This window comes from Schistocerca piceifrons, chromosome 5, assembly GCF_021461385.2.
Source record: "Schistocerca piceifrons isolate TAMUIC-IGC-003096 chromosome 5, iqSchPice1.1, whole genome shotgun sequence".
Classification (NCBI taxonomy): Eukaryota; Metazoa; Arthropoda; class Insecta; order Orthoptera; family Acrididae; genus Schistocerca; species Schistocerca piceifrons.
In genome coordinates this window covers 673,899,009-673,918,807 of record NC_060142.1, presented here as the reverse complement: position 1 = coordinate 673,918,807, position 19,799 = coordinate 673,899,009, and positions in this window count along the sequence as shown.

Sequence of the window (19,799 nt, the reverse complement as noted above, 5' to 3'; positions counted from 1 at the left end):
CAATGTTTGTTTTGAAGAGAAAGCGATTGTAAAAGGAAAATAATTAAGGCGTGGAGTCACCGGAGATCTGGACATGTAATGGAGATGGATTTAATACACGATTTCCTGCATGAATAAGGTTTGTGACTTTTTTGTTCTGGAATGAATGAAAGAATGAGTTTTTTTCTGAATCATTTGTTGATCGCGTTGGCCCTGTAATTACTGGGGAAGTTTCAGCTGTGTCGAAGAGAGCCTGCAATCACTGAGTCTGTGTTAAATCGTCCAAAAAGGCTTCGTACACATCTCATCTGGAATTCGCAATCTTTCGTAAAAGGAACAAAGTGTCCAAACGATTGATTCTCCCGACTGACTGCAGTGTTTAAAAGTAATAATAAATGTAAAGATCTCTTACAGCAAGCCAGCCGCTGATTACCAAGACGAAGGACTCCACCAAAGATTCTATTTGGCTGATTCTTTTTATCACGTAATGAAATCTTATGTTAAAAACTATACATAGATAAAGGAAAGAAAGAGAAAGAGCGAATGAAAATAGAGATAATACTAATAATCCTCCATGAGTCTAATTTTTCGCCTGTCTTATCACGGATCAGTGAAGAACTGGGAGGGCCTTACTTTACTGTATAGACTTATGTGTGAAGGTGATGGGATCTTAAAGACAACAGATACACGTCTATACAGACAAGACATTACACAGAGATAGCGGCTAGCTGCATTGATCGTCTATTCTTAGATTAAAGAGACGGTTACTTAATATCCGAACATTTAAAAATGTTAAAATGGCCAATCCGTGACAGGACACGTTTTTGGACGTTGCTAAAATAATTTTGTTCTCTGTTTCATGTCAACTTCGACGAGCTAACCAAACTGACGCTTGGAAAAGAGAGGAACGACTCGCAGGTGATATAATTGGATCCACAAATAAAGCCGAAAGACAGCTCGCTTAGCGCTGTCTTTCAGCTTTATTTGTGGATACTAAATGTCCCACCGCCACACCTTCACCTGACCATTTTAGGCAAAATCTTTCTGCCTGACACATGTAGCACTATCACCGTCAGAGGGTGGTACGGGACTACAAGTCCCACCGCCACACGTCCAAAGTGAATTGCAGTGACGCAGTCACTGCCCTGTGGAAATTTACTGCCTCACCAACACAGTTAGACCGGAATAGACCGGTGATGCTGTATTGTAACATATCACCCCGGGCTACAAAAAAAAAAAAAAAAAAAGCTTAGCGCTGTGTAAAGGCTGGATTTATATATTTATCATTAAAGCTTGTTAGTACAGTTGAAGTATACGCTTTCCTGTTTAGTGATATTTGAATATTGATATTTATTAGTAAAGCTTGTTAGTACAGTTGAAGTATACGCTTTCCTGTTTAGTGTTATTTGATGTTTGAATATTGATTATTTGTGTTCATGTTAGATATAGGAAGTGTTTTGATTGACCTGTCCCAGTTGCATTTATCTGTATATGTACGTTAAGAAATTAGACACAGAAGCACTCTTGTGTGAAGGGAGTTACATATAGTGACAGTAAAACATTTATATGGTTTTAACTAGGGCAATGTTTAGGATGAGTCAAGCAGAGCAAAGCAGCACGCATCAGCCTTCAGCTGTTAGCACTGATAACAATGAAGCAGTAAGAAGTGTTGTAGGACCGATGGTTACAGACAGTGCAGCAGAACGCCCTGTAGACACGGCTGCGGGTGTAACAGCAAGTACGCAGCAGGGATTAGATCCATTGGTAATCATCATGAGACAGCTGCAGATGCGAAATTTGCCTCAGTTACTGAAGGGCAAAATGATTTGAATACGAAATTAGCCTCAGTTACTGAAGGGCAGGAAAATCTGAAAACTGATATTAAAGCACAATTAGTGACAGTCACTCAAACTCAAGAAGAGATGAAATTAGTCCAGACTGAGATTAAGCAGCAGTTACAAGACAGTTTTTCCGAATTAGAGCATCGGATAAAGGCGAAGACCAAGGAACTCAAAGATCAGCCCGAAGAGACGGAACGAAAATTAACTGCACAAATAGAATTGGTAAAAGCACAATGTGAGGAATCTACTCAGTGCGTACGTGTCGAAATGAAGGAGTATGTGGCTATTAAGATACACTACTGGCCATTAAAATTGCTACACCAAGAAGAAATGCAGATGATAAACGGGTATTCATTGGACAAATATATTATACTAGAACTGACATGTGATTACATTTTCACGCAATTTGGGTGGATAGATCATGAGAAATCAGTACCCAGAACAACCACATCTGGCCGTAATAACGGCCTTGATACGCCTGGGCATTGAGTCAAACAGAGCTTGGATGGCGTGTACAGGCACAGTTACCCATGCCGCTTCAACACGATACCACAGTTCATCAAGAGTAGTGACTGGCGTATTGTGACGAGCCAGTTGCTCGGCCACCATTGACCAGACGTTTTCAATTGGTGAGAGATCTGGAGAATGTGCTGGCCAGGGCAGCAGTCGAACATTTTCTGTATCCAGAAAGGCCCGTACAGGACCTGCAACATGCGGTCGTGCATTATCCTGCTGAAATGTAGGGGTTTCGCAGGGATCGAATGAAGGGTAGAGCCACGGGTCGTAACACATCTGAAATGTAACGTCCACTGTTCAAAGTGCCGTCAATGCGAACAAGAGGTAACCGAGACGTGTAACCAATGGCACCCCCTACCATCACGCCGGGTGATACGCCAGTATGGCGATGACGAGTACATACTTCCAATGTGCGTTCACCGCGATGTCGCCAAACACGGATGTGACCATCACGCTGCTGTAGACAGATTCTGGATTCATCCGAAATAATGACGTTTTGCCATTCGTGCACCCAGGTTCGTCGTCGAGTACACCATCGCAGGCGTTCCTGTCTGTGATGCAGCGTCAAGGGTAACTGCAGCCACGGTCTCCGAGTTGATAGTTCATACTGCTGCAAACGTCGTCGAACTGTTCGTGCAGATGGTTGTTGTCTCGAAAACGTCCCCATCTGTTGACTCAGGGATCGAGACGTGGCTGCACGATCCGTTGCAGCCATGCGGATAAGATGCCTGTCATCTCGACTGCTACCCATACGAGGCCGTTGGGATCCAGCACTGCGTTCCGTATCACTCTCCTGAACCCACCGATTCCATATTCTGGTAACAGTCATTGCATCTCGACCAACGCGAGCACCAATGTCGCCATACGATAAACCGCAATCGCGATAGGCTACAATCCGACCTTTATGAAAGTCGGAAACGTGATGGTACGCATTTCTCCTCCTTACACGAGGCATCACAACAACGTTCCACCAGGCAACGCCGGTCAACTGCTGTTTGTGTATGAGAAATCGGTTGGAAACTTTGCTCATGTCAGCACGTTGTAGGTGTCGCCACTGGCGCCAACCTAGTGTGAGTGCTCTGAAAAGCTAATGATTCGCGTATCACAGCATCTTCTTCCTGTCGGTTAAATTTCGCGTCTGTAGCACGTCGTCTTCTTGGTGTAGCAATTTTAATGGCCAGTAGTGTAGACACCGCACGGGAACAAGTGGAAAGGGTTCCGCAATTAGTACAAAAGCAAGACGCCATGTCATGTGCAATTGCGCAACTTCCTGAATTGGCACGTACACAGACTAACCTAAAGGAAAGCATTGAACATCTGACAGAGCGTCAAGACGTTATAGACCACCAAATTAACGTATTAACGGGTAAATTATCCGAAATCACATTAGAAAACAAAAGGCTAATGTGTGAAAACGTTGAGCAAAATGTTGGGGCAGCATTCCAGAATTTATCTGGCAAACAGGAAGAGAATTTGTTTGCGAAAGGACTTGAGGAGGTGCGACAGCAGTTAGGTGCTGATTTTGAGCATTGGAAACAAACGATGGAAGAGTCGATGCGCGCTTCACAACAAAGCTCAGAACAAATGAATACAGGACAGCAGCAGAAGTTGGCAACGACTATAGAGCCAGTTACTGCCCATTCGCACACAATACCGACTTGTGCAAGTAATTCAAACATTAAATTGCCACAAGCTGGTTGTTCGCGTGAATTCTTATCTACCGGAGATCACGAAAGCCTTTGGCATGCCGAAGAAAAAATGATAAAGCATCGGCAATCCAGATTTTTAACCCTGACAAAAGGGGGGTCCATCCAGTTGTTTTTATTCGAAGTTTCAAAGGAGTGCTACCCAGAAATTGGTCGGAGTGGCAGAAGATCAGTTTTGTTACAGGATATATACAAGGTTCGGGGGCGATCTGGTCCTCGGACATGACTGCCGTTTGCCCGACATATGACGATTTTGAGAAGGTGTTTTTAGCAAAGTTCTGGTCAGAAGGGGTACAGGAACGCCTAAAGCAGGAGGTGCTCTACCCAGAGCCTTTCTCCTTTTCGAAAGGAAGCCTTAGAAGGTATTTCGAAAAATTTATAAATATAACGACATACTGGGACAGACCTATGCCCTTGCCAGACATAATAAACATACTTAAGGCAAGACTACCAACTAGCATCCGGAATCAATTGATTTACGGCAACGACAAAGACTTGGAGTCGTTCCTCACAACGTTAGACCATATAAATATTATCGAAGAGAACAACCAGAAAGCCCGTAATAACAGATTCCAATATAGGGCGATAGAACCTCCGCAAACGGTAGGGAAGGTGGAAGTATGGGTTATACCAATAGCTATCAATCGACACTTAGAAGGAATGAACAGAGATCGGTAAATAATGGAGGAATCCCTCAAAATCTCAATAGTAATCCCGGCAATGGCCTTGCGAGGGGCTATTCAAGGAACAACAGGAACGGGAGAAGATACAACCTCGTGTGGGGGAACGAAAGAAATTTCAGACCCCAAGCCTGGAATAATAACAATAATAGAAATTGGAATCAACCGGGAGGAATGAATTCAAATAGCCGACATCAGTGGGGACGGACATCTCCGAATCAACCGGTAATTACCGAAGTGACGGATGATGTTAACCAGCAGACAAATCAAAATCCAACAAACTCGTAAGGACCCACTCGTGCCCCGGAGGAGCGGTCAACAATTGGTTGAGGGGCAACAGGATATGTGTACCCATGCTAACGTATAATGTTGGACGATTACTGGCAGATGAACTGACCGAGGACTTAGAAGCACAAGATGAGGATAAGGAACAGGTGGCAGTAGCCGAAGTGCAAGTCATTATGGAGACCGTACCTGTAGTGGCGGTTTTAGACATAGCTGCAACCACAAATGTTATTTCGGAGGCGCTGTTCCACAGGATCGGAAATATAAGACGAGTACCAGTCTTTCCAGTTCAAAATTGCAGAATAATAGGCGCCGTTGGGGCTCGATCGGCTAATGTAAAGGTGCAGTCACTAGTTGGTGTGGAATTCGGAAATGTAGCAATATTAAGCACATTCCTTGTTGTGAAAAATTTGGTGGTAGATTTCATTATCGGAGTCGACAGCCTACGTCAATATCGATGCAGAATAGATTTCAAAACAGAAAAATTTGGTTGAATGTTAATAAACAAGAAATTGAGTTGGAGTTGTTGAAAAAAAAAAGCCTTACGACAAAATATAATTCTGGGATCAGTGTGCAAGTAATCAGGATGGCCCAAAATTCTAAACAGCAGGTACATAATTAATGAGTTCCAAGTCAAAGAAGATTTCGATCAATTAGTGTTTGAAAAGTTAAATGAATCTGACTGTATTATCGAAGATCAGAAGCAGCTCAATGAATTATTATTAACGTATGAAAACGTTTTTGATGAAAGGCCAGGAGTTATTAAGGGATACGTATGCCATCTCTACGCTAAGCCGCACGAAACGTATTGCAGAACTTTCTATCCTGTTCCCTGGAGGTTAATGGCTCAAGTTCAAAAGGAAATAGATCGCATGTTGAAATGGGGTTTGATCGAACCCTCTACAAGCCCATACTGCTCCCCATTGTTAGTCGTGCCAAAAGTAAATGGGACTGTTAGACTGGTACTCGACGCCAGAGAAATAAATAAAAACATCCGGAAAACATAGACGAACTTATACAACGGTTCCAGGATGTCAAATATTTGACGAGCATTGATATGCGGAGCTCTTATTGGCAAGTCAAGCTGGATGAGTCATCAAGGAAGTATACGGCTTTCATTTATTCCGGAAGAAGTTACCAGTTCACCGTAGTTCCTTTCGGACTCAACATTGGTGCTGGAATCTTTATAGCAGCTCTAGATTATGCACTAGGCCCAGAACTCAGAAGCAGGATAACAGTGTTTGTTGATGATTTGCTTATTGCATCGAAAACTTGGGAGGAGCATATTACCTTACTGAATCGAGTGTTGGACGTGTTCAAAACCACGGGAATAACTGCTAACCTACAGAAGTCCCATTTTGCAGTAAACAGAATCAAGTTCCTGGGGCATATAATTGACGCAGAGGGAATTTTACCAACCAAGGAGAAGCTAATTGCAATTAGTAAGTTTCCAACACCCAGGAATAGGAGGCAATTAAGAGTTTATGGGCCTTGCCTCATTTTTTAGAAGATTCATAAGAAATCAGGCGATGAACGCAGCAGCTCTAAATAGTCTGTTGAAGAAGGGTGTGCCCTGGCTCTGGACATTAGTGTGTCAAGAAGCATTCGAAGAGATAAAGAAGCGATTAGTAAATGCACCGCTTTTGTACCATCCGGACATGCAAGAAGAATTTTACTTGTCAACAGATTCTTCGAATGTGGGTATTGGAGCGTGCCTTTTCCAAGTACGCAAGATAAATGGACAACTCACCTTCTGTCCTATTGCGTTTGCTAGTCGTGTTTTGTCCAACTGTGAACGATCTTACACGACGACAGAATTAGAGGCTCTTGCGGTCATCTGAGGATTTAAAAAAATGTCATTATTATCTCTATGGGTCAAAGACTGTCGTATATTGCTATCATCAATCATTAACGTTTTTACAAATGTGTAAACTGTTACACCCCAGACTGGCTAGATGGACTCTCGTTCTGCAACAATACCAATTTGATATCGTGCATGTCTCAGGACATTAAAACATTATTGCTGACGCTCTATCAAGGTCACCACAGGGTTTGACTAAAGAGATTGAAGTAAATAATAACTCAGAATTCCCTATACTGCTGCTGCAAGAAAATCCATATAAGACGTACTACGTCAATTTGTGTGCGCATATGCCACAGTTACAGAAAAGAGATGCTCAATGGGGAAGTGTCATTCAAAGGTTACAACAGCAACCTTCGGATCAGATGGCAAATTATTACAAGCTGGTAAATGGCGTATTATTTTTCCGCTGTGGAAGGCCAAACAAAGTACGTTGGTGTGTTTGTATACCTGAGGCGCAAATAGAGAAACTCGTATGGTTCACCCATTTAACCTGGGGACATTTCGGTGCGACAAAATGTGCAGACAAGATAAGTGGGTACTGTTATTTTCCCAACATAAAGCGCAGAGTGCATGAGGTCTTGAAGAAATGCATAATCTGTTAAAAAGCAAAGCCGGATTCAAAAGGGAGTAAGCACCCATTATGCTCTATATTAGTCCGAGAACCAAAAGAATTAATTTCGTGCGATCTGTGTGAACCGTTACCTACTTCCAGAGGAGGTGTTAGATATGTGTTGGCATTTTTTGATGTGTGTACGAAATACGTAAAGCTATACCCGATAAAGGCGGTTACAGCCAAAGTAATTGTAATAAGATTGACAAGGGACTATCTTCCACATGTTGGTATACCTAAGGCGATAATACCAGACAATGCTAAGATATTCACAGGACTCCGATGGAAACAGGCTCTGTCTCAAGTCGGTGTGAAACACATACTAACATCATTTTACCAACCACAAGGCAATTTGGTTGAGAGAATTTTTAGAGAGTTCAATCGCTTTATGAGGACCTATTGCCATGATAAGCAGACTGCGTGGGCAAATTATGTGGAAGAATTTGAGCAGATATCCAACAACATGCCCCACTCCTCCACTGGTTATACACCTCATGAATTGATGTTTGAGGCAAAAGAAGAAAACTTCTGGACTGAACATATGCCTAAAACTCAGGAAACTGAGATGCCTTGGGAAGAAAAAATAAGACAAGCCATCATAAATATGACGCAAAAGGCTGATCAAAGAAAACAACAATATGACAAATTAATCAAGAGGGTACAGGCGTACCACGTCGGAGAGAAGGTACTAGTCAAAAGACATACCAAATCATCCTTAATAAAGAAGAGTATAAAGAAATGGGAGTTATTATATACTGGCCCATACATCATTCTACAAATTCCGAACCCTGGGGCTTATCTGTTAGCATACCCGGGATCTAACAAAATTAAAGGATTATTTTCCCATAACGACTTGAAAAAATTTAATGAAGATTAGAAGACAGGGATGAATGGTGTTGCGAGTGACAGAGATGAACGCTCGTAAAAGCATAACAATAAACTGTGTGCGTTTAGTGTTAGAAAATTTTAAACTGAAATAATTAATCAATGACACAGATTGTAGAAATAGTGACTAACTATAACTATCGAGTGCTGCAAAGAAGATAGTGGAGATAGGCTTCACCTGTGTTTGGGTAAACATAGAACTTTAGCATTGCTAATGTCATCAAGAAGTATAAAGGCTCTGAATGACCTTCAAGAAGAAAGAAATATTTCCTGAAAATGACGCTGCATAATCAAAAGAGGTTCCCAGTGAATGTTCATATATAATTTCAAGTGCACGCTTCGATGTGTAAACGTGTGAAGTGAACTTTTGCGGTTAAGTAGTGAATCATGAGTGACGGTTAACGCCGCAAAGATAATTTCCCGCGCAGAACAATTGACGTCGGCGCGAGAGTTAGAATCGATATAGACAACACAGATATGCTTTGTAAGAGACTCGCATCTAACGCGAGGGGAAACTGATTGATGTTGAACTTCAAAAAAGTGTCATAATTAGAGGTTAAGAGTTCTTGATTTATTGTTGAATGTCAAAAGAAATTAATATTCATAGAATTAGTAGTTATTTAATGGGTCTTGTTCACTTTGGAATTTTGTTTGAAAATCCATTTCTATACATGTGCATGTATGAATGCCGGATGAATCAGAGAATAAATGAAAGAAGTGAATCCACATTCCTCACTACTAATAACTTTTACATTACAGCAATCAAGCGGAGAAATATATGTATTTAGGATAAAAATTTTGATGAGTATAGATAAATGATATGACTTTTCAAGGAAATGATGGATTATGTCTTTGTATAAAATGAACCACACTTTCCATTATTCGATGATTTGAATCCAAAATCTACAGCAAGTTGCATGAATCCTTTAAATTACGAAGAATAAATCATTGACAGAAAATGTGTCAGAATTTTTGGACTTAATAGGCACAAGTGGTGATGCGAAGTCCAAAAGAAAATTCAAACTAGAGTAAATATTATGATGTTTTCGGCAACAGCATTAGTCAATGGATAAATGGAAACCTTGAGTCAATGGCTAAATTCCTTGCAGTACATCGTAAGAAAAAGGATGCATGAAGCCATAGGGATTTTGTTTTCAAAAAGGAGAATCTTGGACGGTGCAACCTAATCAGTTCTTTTACAGGAAGAGTTTCCCTTTCGGTCATTGCTAATTCTTTTGGAATGAATGTTGCATGTAAAATCTGGTAACCCTGTCCCTTCTACTCTTCCCATTATGGGCCGCATAGAAGACTGACTACAAATGTGGACGTCGGGGACATGCAAGATCCGGGGGAGTTTCTGCACCGCAAGATATTGTGCTGGGAACAAGATTGTAAGGAAAAAAAAAACTCGAGTTATTGACTGTAAATTTTTTTTAGCTAGAGGCACCAATCACTCTTCTCCAAATCGTTATATAAATCTATCCCTATCTTTCCTTTAGAGGTCAATTTCAAATTTTTTTTCTTCTGTAGGCTTTCGCACCTTCTATGTACCGTAGGCTGGGGGTCTAGGCTTAAGAGGTTTTCCAAGGTTTCCCTGATTAAGAAAGTTCCCGAATGGGTAGACCCTGATAATAGTTTCATGAAAGATCATCTTCCTTGGTTGTGCACAGCAGACGTAACACCTTGATTCACGTAAAAGCAATACAGCCGCGGTACCTGTCTCTTCATTTCTTCTGTTTTCAATGTTTATTTTCTTCGTCTGTCTTAAACATAATTATTTTTTTTTCAGTCGGAGGACTGACACTCATCACTTCCGGGTTACCCACATTAATAGATAGCTCGCGAAGTGTGTTCGGTAAGTCAAAATTAGGCTCACAAACTTTGCTCGCTGCGAGGGGCATTGTAATGTCGCCACAGCAAATACCCTCTACCACGCACCAATTAATCATTTTCAATCAAACCATCCACATTCATTCACTTTGGAAAAGTTATCTGATCTGATTTTCTCGTAATATATGCGGCGACAGCTCGTCGACGCCAAAGTATTTTCTAGTGCGTTTAATCTTTGAAATAACAGAGATGCATATATGCATTCTCCATGGTTGTTAGAGTGGTAACTAGGGCAGCTTCTGGAGTATCTGTTGAGGGATTGACGTGTTTCTGAGAGATACATATTCTGCTTTTCTTCTCGCTAAAGGGAGCCAATTAACATTTGTGCCGTTGGCGGTTTGTTTTGAAGAGAAAGAGATTGTAAAAGGAAAATAATTAAGGCGTGGAATCACCGGAGATCTGGACATGTAATGGAGATGGATTTAACACACGATTTCCTCCATAAATAAGGTTTGTGACTTTTTTGTTCTGGAGTGAATGAACGAATGAGTTTTTATCTGAATCATTTGTTGATCACGTTGGCCCTGTAATTGGTGGGGAAGTTTCAGCTGTGTCGAAGAGAGCCTGCAATCACTGAGTCTGTGTTAAATCGTCAAAAAAGGCTTCGTACACATCTGGAATTCGCAATCTTTCGTAAAAGGAACAAAATGTCCAGACGATTGATTCTCCCGACTGACTGCAGTGCTTAAAAGTAATAATAAATGTAAAGATCTCTTACAGCAAGCCAGCCGCTGATTACCAAGACGAAGGACTCCGCCAAAGATTCTATTTGGCTAATTCTTTTTATCACGTAATGAAACCTTATATTAAAAACTATACATAGATAAAGGAGAGAAAGGGAAAGAGCGAATGAAAATAGAAATAATACTAATAATCCTCCATTAGTCTAATTTTTCGCCTGTCTTATCACGGATCAGCCAAGAACTGGGAGGGCCTTACTTTACTGTATAGACTTATGTGTGAAGGTGAAGGGATCTTCAAGATAACAGATACACGTCTATACAAACAAGACCTTACACAGAGATAGCGGCTAGCTGCATTGATCATCTATTCTTAGATTAAAGAGACGGCAACCTACTATCCGAACATTTGAAAATGTTTAACTGCCTCGGGCATGGATGTGTGTGATGTCCTTAGATTAGTTAGGTTTAAGTAGTTCTAAGTGCTAGGGGACTGATGACCTCATATGTTAAGTCCCACAGTGCTCAGAGTCATTTGAACAATTTTTTTGTAAGTGCAGATATTTTTATATATGTTATCTTAATATGTACACACGTCAGTGTATTGTTTGTTTTCTCTCTGCGCCTAATAGTCTTCACACTAACACGCCATATAATTTACAACCTGATGTTCACTGCATGATCATAGCTGCACCACTGACAAACGGCGGACAGTGTAGACTAACCGTTTTTCATCCACGCCTCCACACTTCATTACCTGGCATCCTGCCCAGGAAAAAATAAGGGCTAGTCGTTTGTTCTTGCCACATGTTGTTGGAAATACTAGCCAACCTAAAAACATACGACTTGTAATACTTTAATTGTTAGTCTTCGAATGACGTAAATACTAACGAAATGTTGTTCACTATACAGTCCTCAGTCATCAAAAGTGGAGGCAAAACATGTACTGGGGCTTTTCACTATCCACTGCGTTTCGCAAACGTTTCCAGCTGTTTAACATAAGCTATCACTTGACACCCAGTTACGCTTAGGTCTGATTGATATTGACACTGAACCTTGTTTTACAAGTTCTAAGGTTTCATCTGGTGATGGCAGTAGCAAAAACGACGCTATAAATAAAAACACACAGTAAATGACCTAGACGGTCTTACTGCATTCACAAAATATTCACACTGATCGCGAACCCATTCAGGACATTTAATTCCTTTAGCTTACTGATTAAATAAGTCCATCGATCAATGATAATTGACAAAGTTACCAAATGGTATTTCAGCGCTCTAAAATTAACTATTACTAATTTCTTGTACAGTTAACCCATCTGCATAAGCCCCATGTAACCTCCGTTGTCAAAAAGTAACTTCACTTGACCGAAAAGTCGTCGGTTTGTTAATCAGGTCGGAAATTCAGAAATGTATCACTCGACCACCTAGTAATTGGCGAAGAGCCATATCGTGTGCAGTGTTTCACTTTACTCTTTCTACTGCTAACATCCGCGTTTTCTTCATGCACAATCGCCTCCAGTATTCGGAATACGGCGCCTGTGTGATCTTTAACCTCCTCCTAAAGTACAGCCCACGGTGACAGCGTCCTTTACGTTTTGACACATAATACGTTGTCGGCAAACTTTACGACGGCTAAGGATGGGTTTCCTTGCAGGCACGAGGCCAGCCGGCGCACGTAAACTGTCCCGCGGTCACAGTTAATTAACTTCCTCTTATAAGCAATTAGGAGCGGCCTGAGGAACCGGAATACGTCAGGCGGTGGCTGCGAGAAGAGACGAGCAGCGTACAGCTATGCCGGTCACGTGCTGGGCGTCTCCTGTACCAGCGTCCACCACCCGTCCTTTTTAGGCTCACTGCTCAGCCCGACCGGTAGAGGAACACAGAACAGAGTCGCCGGCCAAGAGACACGTGTCGCCGTCGCTCTGCGGTAGATCGCTGCATTCCCACAGTAGAGACAACAGTCTTATACACCGCCCGTAAACTGGGTGTCTGCCGGCCGGAGTGGCCGTGCGGTTCTAGGCGCTACAGTCTGGAACCGAGCGACCGCTACGGTCGCAGGTTCGAATCCTGCCCCGGGCATGGATGTATGTGATGTCCTTAGGTTAGTTAGGTTTAATTAGTTCTAAGTTCTAGGCGACTGATGACCTCCGAAGTTAAGTCGCATAGTGCTCAGAGCCAACCATTTGAACTGGGTGTCTACCCAGGTAATGTTGGCCGACATACGTCTGAGCCGTGAAGGAAAGTAAAGTGGTTTATTTCAGAAATCATCCTCATCTGGACCTATTGATGGCATGTTTACTAGTTTGCAGCCGAGTTTACGATTCTCTAGGGTGAACATGAAGTTTTCTCTAATTACAAAAATTTATTTCTAAGGAGCTCTGCTTGATACGGCAATGCAGTTTCTTGCAAATGGTAGCTTAAGTCATGAAGTTTGTATAGATACATTTCTACATATGTTCTAACAGCATCTAATTTCTTTCTCTGTACCTCTGTCTCAGTCTCTATTTTTGTCTCTTGTTACAGATAGTGTAATGTACGAGGGGCGTTCAGTACGTAACGAAACAAATTTTTTCTGGAAGTAAGTTACTTTTATTCACAAAATTTTGTACATGCCTGCACGTTCAGAGACCGTGAATAGTTACAATTAAAAGAAAACAGCCCTCGGTCACTAATTTTTAACGAATGAACCGTGTTTTAACACTGCTAGGAGTGTCTTCTTCAGAATTTAAACTATAGAATGGTCTATAACTTTGTCACAGAATTATGACTAAAATCGTATGATACAAATTACACGCACTGAATTACCGTGAAAGATATTTAAGATAACCTGCACCACACAAGTAACGAGCAGCCCTTATTGGCTCGCCATCACAGTTTTTTTTATCTTAAATATCTTTGTGACTAATGCCCTTTTGGCATATTTATTATTTTATAAATGACATATAAGTACTGCCAGTCTTTCACGCTAATTTCGTACTCATAATTTGTATCATACATTTTAGTCGTAATTCTGTGACCATGTTATAGACCATTCTTTAGTTTAAATTCTGAGGAAGACACTCCTAGCAGTGATAAAACCCGGTTAATTCGTTAAAAATTAGTGACCGAGGGCTGTTTCCTTTTAATTGTATTTTTATTCAGGTTCCCAGTACACCATTCCACTCCACGTTCTTTTGCTACAAATCTCTGTTTTTCAACATAATCTCCACACAGTGCGACGGCCTTACCACCTTACTGGGAAGGTCTGTATGCCCGCATGTTACCACTCTACTGGTGGACGTCGAACCCAGCACCGTGCTGCAACAGTAGTCTCCCTATCAGCCATGCATTGCTTCCTGCAGAGCGCATCCTCCATTGGGCCAAACAGATGGACGTCGAAAGGTATGAGATCGATACTGCAGCTTGGATGAGGAAGAACAGCCCAATAGAGTTTGGTGAGCTTCTCTCGGGTAAGCAGGCCTTGCGTTGTCGTGGAGGAGAAGAAGTTCGTTTGCATCTTCGTGGCGATGAGATATGCTGAAGTCGTTTCTTCAATTTCGTGAGGTTAGCACAATACACTTCAGAGTTCTCAGAATGAGATTTTCACTCTGCAGCAGAGTGTGCACTGATATGAAACTTCCTGGCAGATGAAAACTGTGTGCCGGACCAAGACTCGAACTCGGGACCATTGGCTTTCGCGGGTAAGTGCTCTACCATCTGAGCTACCCAAGCACGATTCACCCCCCGTCCTCACAGCAGACGTCCCGAGTTCGAGTCTCGGTCCGGCACACAATTTTAAGCTGCCAGGAAGTTTCAATTCAGAGTTGTCCGTTGCACCATGTAAGGTTCATCTCTGTGTAAGCTACAAAAAATTTTGATTTAATGTTGCAAACTTATCAAAGAAATACACGCATTTACTCAGTTTACAGTGTGACAATGTTATGACAGTTGTCAAACGAACGCATCTCGTCCTCAGAAAGTGAAATAATCCTAAACACAACAATAGTAAATTTTAACTAGAAGTTTCTTTACAAAATTATTACCACGACTATGTCATGATGTTGGCCAGTACTACGATAAATCATCCGATTCCGGTTCAAAGTTTGGTACTATTTAGGATGACACTCAAGTCTACGGAGGATGGTTAATATTGTGACAAGTTGAGCAAAGGATTACTCAAGATCGCTCGAGTTTACAGTGAACGCAACCTGGTGAACCAACAATTTTACTGCTTTGCACACAGTATTTACCTTAGCTGCGATGAGCTGTCGTCTGCCTAGCTGCTCTCGCCCACTGAAATGCCTGTTAAATCTAATTAAGCCTTTGCTAATTTTTTTTCCGCTGAAATTGTCCCTATGTTTGAAACATGCACTCATCCCTAGTCTTGGAATATGGCGGTATGCACGTGCATGGCTGGAGCAGTGTGCATATTGAAATGCCCTCTCAGTCCTCGCAAGGACAATTAACTGACTGGGAGTTTCGTTTCTCCGCAGTGGGAGCTCAACGATGCTACAGCTAATATCTAGCTGAATGTCTGCCACAGTGAACGCAGTGTTCGCACAAATTTCTCCTCTGCATCCTACAGAGCGTTATGCGCTCCATTCTGCACTTGACGCCAGTTCAGAGAAGATTCCACGACAATTTCGCTCTCGTCTTTCTCATAGCCAAACTCTCTCCCCACCTGTGTTCTTTCGTTCTTCACATCACGGCCGTTTTCGACTAATAGGAGCGTTCCTCCCTCTTATTTTGTGGAAACTGTCTCTATTAATCGCAAGGGCCCTACCATTGAACTGCATCGAAATCTCGGCACTTTACTCTTTCCGAGTTCGTTTCTGCCAATCAGACGTTTCGTGCCTGCTCACATGTGTACCATTCGCTGTTCGCGTGATCAACTGCATCAGTGTTTTATTTTTCGTATGCATTTGGAATTCGGAAACGCAGTTTTCTAAAGCTTCTTTCTGTCCTACTTCTGGTGGCCCATTACTCGCTCTGCAGTATGCGTCACCTGTAGGTCACTGACTTCCGCTGTGGGATGCCTCCCTAAGTGTTTTCCGTAGTACCTCCCTGGGTGCGGCCTCTGTGTCTGCCTGCGCTGGCTTCCACGCAAAACGTTTCCTCTCACTACCTGTTTCACCTTCTGCTCATTGACATGCATTATAGAGGAGTGGTGTGTTAATACCATCGATTGAGTGTCATCCCTTTTGCATTACATACTTATAGGCAAATCTGCTCATTACTGCCGAAGTAAGTTAGGTGTCATATTCACCTTCCCGTTACGATGTATAACTCTTACGTAAGGTGCGAAATTGACCTTCATTTATTCTGCCACCTTACAACCATGAAGGAGGAAGTCAAACAGTATAATCCCTTTAGAGTCCCAGAAGACCATCACAATGACTTTGCCGGCTGGGGGTGCAGCTTTCAATTTTTTCTTCGGAGGAGAGATGGTATGACGTCACTCCATGAACTGTCGTTTCGTATCCAGTTCGAACTAATGAACTTACGTTTCATCACCTGTGACAATTTTCGATAAAAAGTGGGCACGACCACCCTCTTAACGCACATGCAATTCCGCACAGATGGTTTTCTGTTTGGCGGTGAGAAATCCACTGGGCACTCACCTCGATTGCCGCAACTGATGGACAAGTGTGCCATCAATACGAACAGAGACGTCCAGTTGAGCAGCGAGGAATCTGACTGTTATCTTTCGATCACCTCGAATGACAGTGTCCGCAAGTTCCAAGATTACAAAAGTCACAGATGTGTGTGGCCAGCCGGCACGGGGGATATCAGACAGGTTTGCGCCACCTTGTTGAGATGAATCTAGAATTGTATTAATACCTTCAGCTGCTAACGGGCGCTGATATATATCAACGGGGACAGGTGAAAATGTGTGCCCCGACCGGGACTCGAACCCGGGATCTCCTGTTTACATAGCAGACGCTCTATCCATCTGAGCCACCGAGGGCATAGAGGATACCGCGACTCCAGGGACTATCTCGCCCACGCCTCCCGCGAGACCCACATTCACACCTTGTATGTCCACACACTATATTCGTAGTGTCCCACCCCAACACACTCATTACTCGTGGAAGACATTGTTACTAAGTCCCGTAAGAGTTCGGGGAATATGTATGCATCCGCATAGAAGAAGAAGGTCATGGCCGGTGTTGCCAGAACTATATACTTATATGGATATGTCCGAAAGAACAGACACCATATCCATGTAAGTATATTGTTGAGATGAGGACTGACACCTCGCCCGCCGACTCATTATGCTTACTTCGACATTTGGAGCTCTGCGTGGCATCTCAGTTAGAGAGATTTGAGAAATGAGTGTCATTTCAGTAAGATGGTGCACTGTCGAGGTCCAGTGAACCAGCCAGTCTGTGGATGGTTTTTAGGCGGTTTTCCATCTGCCACAGCGAATGCGGGCTGGTTCCCCTTATTCCGCCTCAGTTACACTATGTCGGTGATTGCTGTGCAAACAAGTTCCACATACGCTTGCACCACCATTACTCTACCACGCAAACATAGGGGTTACACGTGTCTGGTGTGAGACGTTCCCTGGGGGTCCACCGGCGGCTGAACCGCACAATAACCCTGGGTTCGGTGTGGGGCGGTGGAGGGGTGAAGTGGACTGCGGTAGTCGTTGTGGGGTTGTGGACCACTGCGGCTGTGGCGTGGACGGAGCCTCTCCGTCGTTTCTAGGTCACCGGTTAACATACAATACAATACAATACAAGATGGTGCACCGCCACACTGGAGATCCATTGCTTACCATTTCTTGGATGAGACCTTTCTGGACAGATGGATCGGTCAAGAAAGTCCAATATGCAGTCCAACATCATGGCCATCATGTTCACCAGACAAAGACTCTCTTCTCTTTTTTGTGTTACAGGATGAAGCGTTCAGTTCAGCAGTTTCAGATGTGCACTCTTACAGCAGGAATACGAGATTCTGTAGAGGTGGTGATGGAAGACTTGTTGACAAAGAAATGGCGAAAAATTGGGTATGGCCTAGATGTTTTATGGGCAACAAACGGAGCACATGTCGAAATGAACCCACAAAAAACTTTATGAATGAAGCTACCATTTGCAACAAACCGCAGGGCTGTGTCTAGCACAGTTGCTTTGAAATAAGTTTTTGTAATCAGGCGCTATGCTCACCACATGTTTTGCACACAAAATTTCGACGGCTGACAACAACTGTCTCCTTTCGCAGCCCTGAGCAGTGATCTGACGGCCACCACCTGCTTCCGGGAAAATTGTGATTGTGTGAAATAAATTAAGATGGCAAGAACTATGCCCCTTACGTGAGGTTATTAAAGATCACCGAACTCACGTCGAGCGAACAGTAGGGCTGAACAAAAATGACTGACAAGGCACAATGCATCTTGTAGAGGGTATAGTATGAACGTATTGGAACAATAAATGTTGGGTGATGGTTTTAAAGTAATTCACGCGACATGAAAACTTTGTGGAAACGCGTCGATTTACCGGAGGCTATTTCATCCCAGGGAAGTATTCAGAGTTGACCACAGCTGGGTGGCGGCACGCAGCTAGGGAGCGGCGAAGGGAAGCGACAATAGGCAGCTTAGGGCGGCTCAAAATCTGAAAAAGAGGTAATAGGGTGCGGCCTCCAGCTGCCATAAGATGAGTGACAGTGAGGGTGTGGTTTACCAAATGCTGGTGTACCGGGAAGCAGAGAACTTGTACACCTGTTGATAAATGTCCGTTGTCCTGTTTTCAGTGAACATGCGAGAAAGTAGTGGAAAGCTACGGTGGAGTGGACAACAGAGCCCGAAATATGCATGTTCGTGACTATAGCAACTTCACGCCGAATTCATAGTCCGCAGAGTCTGAAATAAATCGGGTGAAGAGTGACAGAATGAAATACGCCGGCCTCTGATGGGAACGTAGGACCGAGGAATTTGAAGTACTCTCCTGGGAGTCAGAATTTCGGAAAAATTGGTGTTTTATGCAGATGCTAACCTTGATGAGTGGCCTGGAAGGAGCTAAATAGCAGAAGTTGAGAGTAAGGGAAATTTTGTGGCAATTTGTTCACTTCCCAGAGCAGGCATTGGTCGGCACTGGGAAGTGACGCATAATTAACGCGACTTGCACTGCAAGTGGCGTAAGTGATTTTGCTGGAGGGGAAACCGAGGTGAAGAGCAGACTGGCAGAAGTCTCCGTGGGGGTCTTTCGTTCCCAGCTTGCCTAGAGTGCGGACGTGGCGTTCTTTACTCAGCTTGCCTGAGAGATAGTGAGCATCTCTGCAGTTTAGGACTTAGCAAACGGAACGATTGAGCTTGGAGATAGAAAGTTTTCGTTCAGCTATGTACTGAACAAGATAGCTAGGAGTGAATAGACGAGCACAGCCTTGCAGCACCACGAGGCTGCCGACGTCCGCACAACGACGCCACCCTGCCACGCTGAATTCAGTGATATTGCGCCCGCCCTGGCTTGAATTAGGCCACTGATTAATTTGTTGGATAACGTTGGCAAAGTTTCCGTGAGGGTTTCATGGGCCACGTATCGTAGAATTCTTCTCGCACTTCACATTACGTGCGGGTCAGTCCATAGGAATTAATTTTGATTTATCACGCTTTACTCCACGTACACGCAGTTTATTCTCACTGCCTGTTAGGAGAGGCATGTAATGTGAGGATTGAAGGTCGTGAGTTAAAATAAATTTGTGTTAATTGACTGCATCTGTTTTCATCAAGTAGTTGAAATCCCAAGTCACTTTCTTAATTAATTTTATGTTGAACATTTGCATCTGGCGTTCAATAGCTGAATATAGCATCAATGCACGCCCCTTTTTAATTAAAAGGGATAAATTCTGAATCAATTAATGTCAACACTACCACCACAGTTCAA